The sequence below is a fragment of the Nelumbo lutea genome, chromosome 5 (genome assembly GCF_056320005.1).
Source record: "Nelumbo lutea isolate HS-2025 chromosome 5, American lotus-T2T, whole genome shotgun sequence".
NCBI lineage: Eukaryota > Viridiplantae > Streptophyta > Magnoliopsida > Proteales > Nelumbonaceae > Nelumbo > Nelumbo lutea.
In genome coordinates, this window is record NC_142688.1 from 47,612,387 (window position 1) to 47,620,699 (window position 8,313).

The following is an 8,313-nucleotide window of genomic DNA, read 5'->3' on the forward strand; positions in this document are numbered from 1 at the left end:
GGCACGAGCCATGTTCATTGACCCAATCAATTCGACTATTGAGCGGTCACACCATACTTGCAATGGGATCGGGCACTTGGAGGCCTAGTTCTGAAGCTACCAACACTGTTTTCATCACAATTGTTGAAGTTGATTATAAACACGTGGACTCGGCTTCGGAGTATGGAATTCAAGAAGAGGTCGGATATGCAATCAAGAAGGCCATACAAGCAAGCATGGACAGAGATCATCTCTTCATCACATCAAAGCTATGGTGCTCGCTGACTTGTCATCATACATGGTAAGATATGCTATAAATAACGAGATCACATCTCCGCCCCACAAAGCAAAATCCTCGCCGTATAATGAAAATATCTTCGGATGATAGTATCAGAACTGATAATGTTATCATCAGGAGATGTTGTTAACACATGGCAAGAATGTGCTGTGGGGCGGAGATGGGAACTCCTAAATAACGCCCTCAAAAACTCGAATATCTTAATCTTTATTTGATTTATTGGCCATCTCAACGACCGATGGCTTCAGGTTTGATTTTTGTTTCATATCCTTTACTCGGTGAAATGAGGTTTTTTCTATATAAGATAACCAAATGTGCAAGGAGGCAATAGAGGGCATAATTGGGATTTAAAAAAATCTATAAACTCTACATAACATCACATTCTAACAGGCGTGGATAGAGAATTGACGTATGGAAGGTTTTTGTCCATATATATACTATTTTCCCTCAGGGCATGATATGCCAGTTTCATTTGCAGCTACGCCTGTAGAAAATCGTGGGAGGAAGAAAATAAAGAGAGGGAAGTGGAAAAGGGAGGGTGGGGCTGCTGAGAAGACAAATGAGCTTGTAAATGAAACGGAAATTTGCATGTCATGTAAGACAAGTTTGGAATGGTTAAAAATATAGTAATTTTATCTCTTATTATACATATATACAATATTATAAATTATATATTGGATTCTAATATATTCAAATTATATAATTGTATTCTTTTATAATATACATTTTTTATTTTAATTTCAATTTTTTATAAGGCACCTATATCGAAAAGTTACCCAAAATATAAACAAAGGTCACCGCAATAGGGCATTTGAGCAAAAAATTATGGCCTTTAGAAGTTTGCATTAATTTGCTAAAACTCACCATGAGTTTTCAGTATTTCCCTTAAACTCACCACAACTTTTCAAAATGTCTAAAACTCACCATGTCAGTAAGTTTTTAATTTCCAAAACTCACCTTCCATTAGTGCACCGTTAATGCTTCTTAACGAAGGTGTTCATGTCAGCATAAATAACAATTTTCATTACCAAATTACCCTTGAATGGTGAGTTAGAGGAAAAATGGTCTTTTTCAGTTTTCAATTTTCTCATTTTTTTTTTAAATTTTTAGTATTTTTGTATGATTTCCAATGGTTTTTATAATTTTTTTTACATTTTTAGTATTTTGTTATGATTTCCAATGCTTTTTATAATTTCTGTTTGTTTTTTACATTTTTTATTACAATCTATAAATTTCCCTTTGTTTTTTTGTTATTTATTCGTAACTTTTTGTGTTTTCTACAATTTTTGGTGTTTTTTCTACAATTTTTATTTTCTGATTTCGTTTTTCATTTTCTATAGTTTCTATAATTTTTGAATTTTGCCTTTTCTTAATGTCTAAATATTAAAATGATAATATATTAACACCCAATAATTTATTTTGTATATATTTTATAGTTAATGTAAAAATGGTAATATATAAACACATGTTAGTCTATTTAATGTCAAGTTAGTGGCATGGTGAGTTTTGGACATTTTGAAAAGTTGTAATGAGTTTAAGAGAAATGTTGAAAACTCATTGTGAGTTTTGGACAATTTCCCTTTAAAAAATCAGTTGTTTTTCTAAAACCATGATTGATTCACTAGTTTTCGAGTCTGACTAGTTGGGTTGGCAATTTTGGCAAATTTTTAACCCAATCTAGTCATGGTCCAACCATTACAATAGGCTAATCGGTCCTATTTTCTAAAAAATGGTAAATATTAATACAAATTATATTTAAAAAATTGTCAACGTAGTGGGCATTAGTAGCTTAGTGATTTATTCGGACAATCTAACTATAGTTCACATGATTCAAGGCTTAATTTTCCTCGCCATGGATTTAGTGGTATCTCTTTCTTTCTATTAAGGAATTGTTATTATTATTTTTTTATTTTGACATTACCCATGTTATAGAGAAGCCAATGTTGTAGCCGATGTTCTAGCAAATGTCGGGTGTGATTGTTCTTAAGATAATTTATTCTTCACACGGAATAGCTTACCCTCATTAGTCCATAATGCTCTCTTTCAGGATGTTATGGGTCTTATTTATGTGTCTTTAGTTATTTTTTGTATCCATTGGATAGAATTTATGAGCCAATTGAATACCTTGTACATATTTTCAAAGTATAAGGCTTTTATGTCCCCTCCTCTTAGGTTATTTTTTCCACATTTAATAAAATTGAACAGTGGTCGCCCCTCCATGTGGATATTTGGGGTTAAAGAAATAAGCAAAAAAAGTTGAATAATACTGAAAATGCTTGACAATAATACAATATATACTGGAAAAAGTAGTCACCCTTTCATCATTTAATTATTTGTTAAGTTCTACAACACCAGAGGTATATATTTGATTCTAATGAAAAATAAAACAACCATGGTTAATAGCCATATTTTTAACATTTAGGAGAAAGTTACTTGCATGTGCACCAACAACAATATCAAATAACTAGACATGTCACTTTTGTTGATGTTGAGAAAGTTACTATTTGTGGAAAAAAGGTCATTCCAATTGGCAACCCATTCACTTGCCCTAATTGCAATATTCCAATAAATTCTCATATACTAAGATAATACAACCATTTATTAACTTACCAATTTGTATTAAACACTTTGCAAATATAATAAACCAATAAACATATTTGTTTCAGGTACAAAATGCATATTAGATTCCAATATAGTATAACGGGAAGAAGATTCATTGTTTTTTATAGGCAAGTAGAGTTCTTACTAAGGAAGTTTGTGTCTAATGTTAAGGAAATTGTCTCTCATAATTACCAACTTTCCATTCTATCTATTAGCCAATAAATCAGGTTATATGTTCTATTTTTCATAAGACTTCCACAAAAAAATTTATAGGACTCAACTGGTGAACAAATCAACAAGTTAATACATGTGTGTATGTGGAAACCTTACAAAATTATTACCGAGCCTACAAATCAACTCTCCAATAATAACATTCATTACCAATGTTAATTGGGAGCATGACACACTACTATCTGAAATTCAAAGCATAATGAGAAACCCAGATAAAAACTTATCACCCAAACATACCAAAAATATAGTCTATGAACCTAATTACTTCTTTTACGTCTACAAATGCCATTCCAAACATGATAAGTGCATGTTTTAATACAACCACTCCCATGGAAAGTCCACCTACACAAGTATCAACACTTAACTTTTGCTTGATCCCTTTACCATACCTCTTTGTACCCTATTTTTAGACCCTAAAACATGAAAACACAACTAGGTCAACTTGAGATTTGCAAAAACTCAAAATTCTCACCTTGATAATCCACACAACAAACGAGAACATTAAGATCAACATTTGAAACTACATAAGTTTTAGTACTCTGATTAACATTTGGCATTACATAGATTACTACCCTGATCAACATCTGACACTACATAGGATTTACATAGGGTTTCAAACCTTGACTCTACAAAATCAAATCCAACACATTCATTTCCTTAAAAATGCTAAGATATGGTCAACACCCAAATCCCACCTCAAGTCTACAATGGTCAATCTAAAAAATGTCAAGATTCCATTTCGACAATCTTAAATAAATAGAGCTAGACAACTAAAGTCAACCAATTCTTTCTCAAATTAGAACCATCCACCCGACTCCTTACCTTAATTTGTGCCGATACACTAAATTTCAACTCAAAATTTCCTTGTTTAACCATATGATCAACAAATATTCCAATTTGACATTTACAATTAAACTATACAAAAATCATATCCCAAGTTTAAAATACCCAAACTAAACCACCCACCATATTCAACCTTAAATTCCACTATTTCCTCCAAAAACAAGTAATTGGTTGGTGAGCCATAAACCAAAACCTTGATCTAAACTAAATCATTTAATATACACCTCTGGCCATAGATCCATCACTTTCATCAAATTCAAGACATCCAAAAATGCTTACCCACCAAATTTCACTTTCATCAAAGATCCATCACTTCCATCAGATTTAAGTAAATATTATGTTTTAACAAATCTCATCAATCAAAGCTTATCAACAATAGATTTCTATCATTCTGGACTTTTATGGCCAATCAGACTTCACCACTATGTTCAAAGATCTGAAAAAAAAAAAAAAAAAAAAAAAACTTAGCATATCAAATTTCATGACCTAATTCACTTGTTTGGTTGTTAAACTATAAATATTCCATTTTGACATACTAGATTAAATCACCACTCCATTTTGACGTATTCATGCTTGAACTATTCATATACATGGACCAATAAAATTGAGCCTAATAGATTTAAAAAAAAAAAACAAAACCCAATGATACCTTCACTTAAAACTAAGAAAAAGCAAAATAACATTAGTGAGTCAAATTTACTTTTTATGCCACTAGCAACCCAAAATACAATACTACAATTATAGGCACGCTTTATAATCTCATTTGACACACAAAACTTATGAAAATCTAACTCTAAATCAAGGAGAATCATTTCACTAAGCATGAAACTATAAACTATTTTCTTTGAAAAATATTTGCATTTTTCATGAAAAAGCTTGTTTGAAGCCTAGACTCGCTAATTGGGTGAATCTTAGACATGTTCTCTTTTCTCTTTATAAATAAAGACCTAACTCAAACTCTAGAAGTAGGATTTTTAGAGGAGATAAATAGAGGAGAGAGCCAAGAAGCATTCCCAACCCCTATAGGTGCCCCATTCTATAAGAAAACCTCTAAGATTTGATCCTTAAACTCCAAATCCGTCCACAATGTTTCAAATATGAGATTTGCCCAGATCCCTAAGCAATTTATCATTTCAAACTTCTCTTAAGCTCATTCAAGGACTCTTTCGTTCAGTTCAATTGTTGGAATCTCATTGACAATGTTACATACAAGAGGTAAGCATTTCACTCCATCTTTTACCTCAAGATTGTATTTTTCGGATTGCTAGTTGTTTGAGGTCTTGAAACTTTGGATAATTTATGCTCTAAGCTTCTTTTAAACTGAAATAAAGAGGCAGAGAAGCGGGGGTCTTAAGGAAATTAGTACCTAAAACTAAATATCACTTCAAATCAGTTTTAGGAGAAGTTGGGAACATTTTTTTCCAGATTTTGGAAATTCTTAGCAATCATTGGATTGGTTTTTTACTGCAAATTAAACCTAAACAACTTCTACATTGGGCTGCTACAATAACTTGGAGAGAGCGGTTCTTAACACCTTTCCTCTCCTAATCATTAGAATCCAAAATCTCTAGATTAAGTATCTTTCTGGGTGGAGAATGGAGTTACTATCGAGGCAATAAAATCAATTTTTTGAATATGAAAATGATGGCTCATTTTCTTATAAAAAAAGGGTGATAACTTCTCCTCCTTTAAGCCGGCCATGAGCTTCCTAGAACTCACAAAAAATGTAAGCATCAACCCAACATTCTATACATCATATCCTATTTTCATTTTTATGTAAATAAAAATTCTTGTAATATAGACTTGTAAAAGAAATTCCTCATTTTGAAAAACAACTCGATAAACAATAATTCTCTTGTTATAACTAATGCTTTTTGTAATACAACCACTTAGATACAAAGTCCACCTCCACAAGGTAACCATCAATCAAACTCCTATATACCTTAACCTATTTTTCAATTTTATCTTGCTAACAACTCTTATCTTGTAGGTGTTGGAGAACAATTATGTAAGGCTTGGAGATTCTAATGCGCCCAATCCCATGGAAAATATGTATGCACAAGGTAGTCATATTGTTGCATATATTATTTACCATTTCAAGTTTTTAATGTTAATAATAGCTCTTCTTTTAGGTGAACACAAATCATTACTTATTAGACAAAGCAGATCACCACCAACATCTTAATTTGTTTCTTCTTTTAATTTATACTTCACTACTAATTTTATTGATTTTTTTGGTGGGGGATATAAACTATAATCTCTTGTTTTAATTCGCTTGCTTTATTACTTATTTAGTAATTATAAGATGAATATGCCTCTAATGACGGTTTAGTCTAGGGTCAGAATTTGTAGGCCCAAAGTACTATTGGGGTAGGTGCCAGCTCGTAATTTTTCGTATATTTTAATGCTCAACACTCGTACAGTACAAAAAACCCATCATTTTGGGACCCATGGAATTATTGATGTTCTTATAGAACTATGTTGTACATGCAGAGAGTGATAGAGGTATACATGGGGACCAACTATCAAAAATAGCTATGGTACTCAATATCTATATCAATATAAATCTATTAAGCTGGAATGTGTACGTAAGAGGGCCTGAGGATGAGGGAAATGGAATCTAACAGTATTTTTTGCTATTTTATCATAGAAATTACAAGAATACCACTCTCCTACCAACTCTCTCTCTCTCTCTCTCTTTCTTTCAAATTACAATAATGCCATCTCTCTCTCCTTATAAATTACAAGAATGCCACTCTCCTACCAACTCTCTCTCTCGCTTTTTTTTCCTTTCAAATTACAAGAATGTCACTCTCTCGTACCAACTCTCTCTCTCTCTCTCTCTTTTTCGTACAAATTACAAGAATGCCACACTCTCTCTCCAATAGAGGGAGACCTCAGCTCGGCATCTCGGTTGCTAGGGGACCTACAATCAAAGGTAGTCGAGTTCGAGCCGAGCCAAGCTCAAACTTCTAAGCTCAAGCTCAAGTCTCTAATTCGAATCAAGCTTGAGATAGACGACACCTCGACTACTGAGAGAGACCTCGGCTTGGCACCTCGGTCACTAAGGGAGATCTTGGCTCAACACCTTGACAACTGAGGGATACCTCAACTCGACACCTTGTCAACTAAGGGAGACCTTAGCTCGACACCTCGCTTGACAAGGAAACCTCAGCTCGACATTTCAACAATTGAGGGAGACCTCAGTTTGGCACCTCGACAATTGAAAGAAACCTCGACTCAGCACCTCGACTACTTGAGAGACTTGCAATCAAAGGTAGTCAAGCTCGAACTTCAGAGCTTTTAACTCGAGCCGAGCTTGAGCTCGAGCTCAAGTCTCTAATTCAAATCGAGCTCAAGCTTGATAGTTTATGAGCGAACCCTACAACGCAGGGCCCCCTCTGCTAGTAAATATATTAAGCTGAAATGTGTACATAAGAAGGGTATTTTTTGCCTTTTTTTCTTTGAAATTACAAGAATGTCACTCTCTACCAACTCTCTCTTTTGCTTTTTTTTTCTTTCAAATTACAAGAATGACACTCTCTCCTACCATCTCTCTCTCTTGCTTTTTTTTCTTTCAAATTACAAAAATGCCACTCTCTCCTACCAACTCTCTCCTTATAAATTACAAGAATGCCATCTCTCTCTCTCTACAACTGAGGGAGATCTCAGCTCAACATCTCAATTACTAGGGGACTTGCAATCAAAGGTAGTTGAGTTCGAGTCGAGTTGAACTCAAAATTTTGAGCTCAAGCTCAAGTCTCTAATTCGAATCGAGATTGAGCTAGACGACACCTTGACCATTGAGGGAGACCTCGGCCCGGCACCTCAATCACTAAGGGAGATCTCGAATCAACACCTCGACAACTGAGGGAGACCTCAGCTCAGCACCTTGTTAACTAAGGAAAACCTTAGCTCGACACCATGCTTGCTAGGGAAACCTCAGCTCGACACTTCAACAGTTGAGGGAGACCTCAGTTTGGCACCTCAGTAATTGAGGAAGACCTTGGCTCGGCACCTCGACTACTTGAGGGACCTACAATCAAAGGTAGCCGAGCGCAAACTTTTAAGCTTTTGACTCGAGCTGAGCTCAAGTTCGAGCTCAGGTCTCTAATTCGAATCAAGCTTGAGTTTGATAGTTTATGAGCTAGCCCCAGCATGAAAAGCCAAGAAATGGAATCTAATAGTAAATTTGTTTTTTTTTTCCTTTCAAATTACAAGAATGACACTCTCTACCAACTCTCTCTATTTCGCTTTTTTTTTCTTTCGAATTATAAGAATGCCACTCTCTCCTACCAACTCTCTCTCTTTCTTGCTTTTTTCTTTCAAATTACAAGATTGCCACTCTCTCCTACCAACTC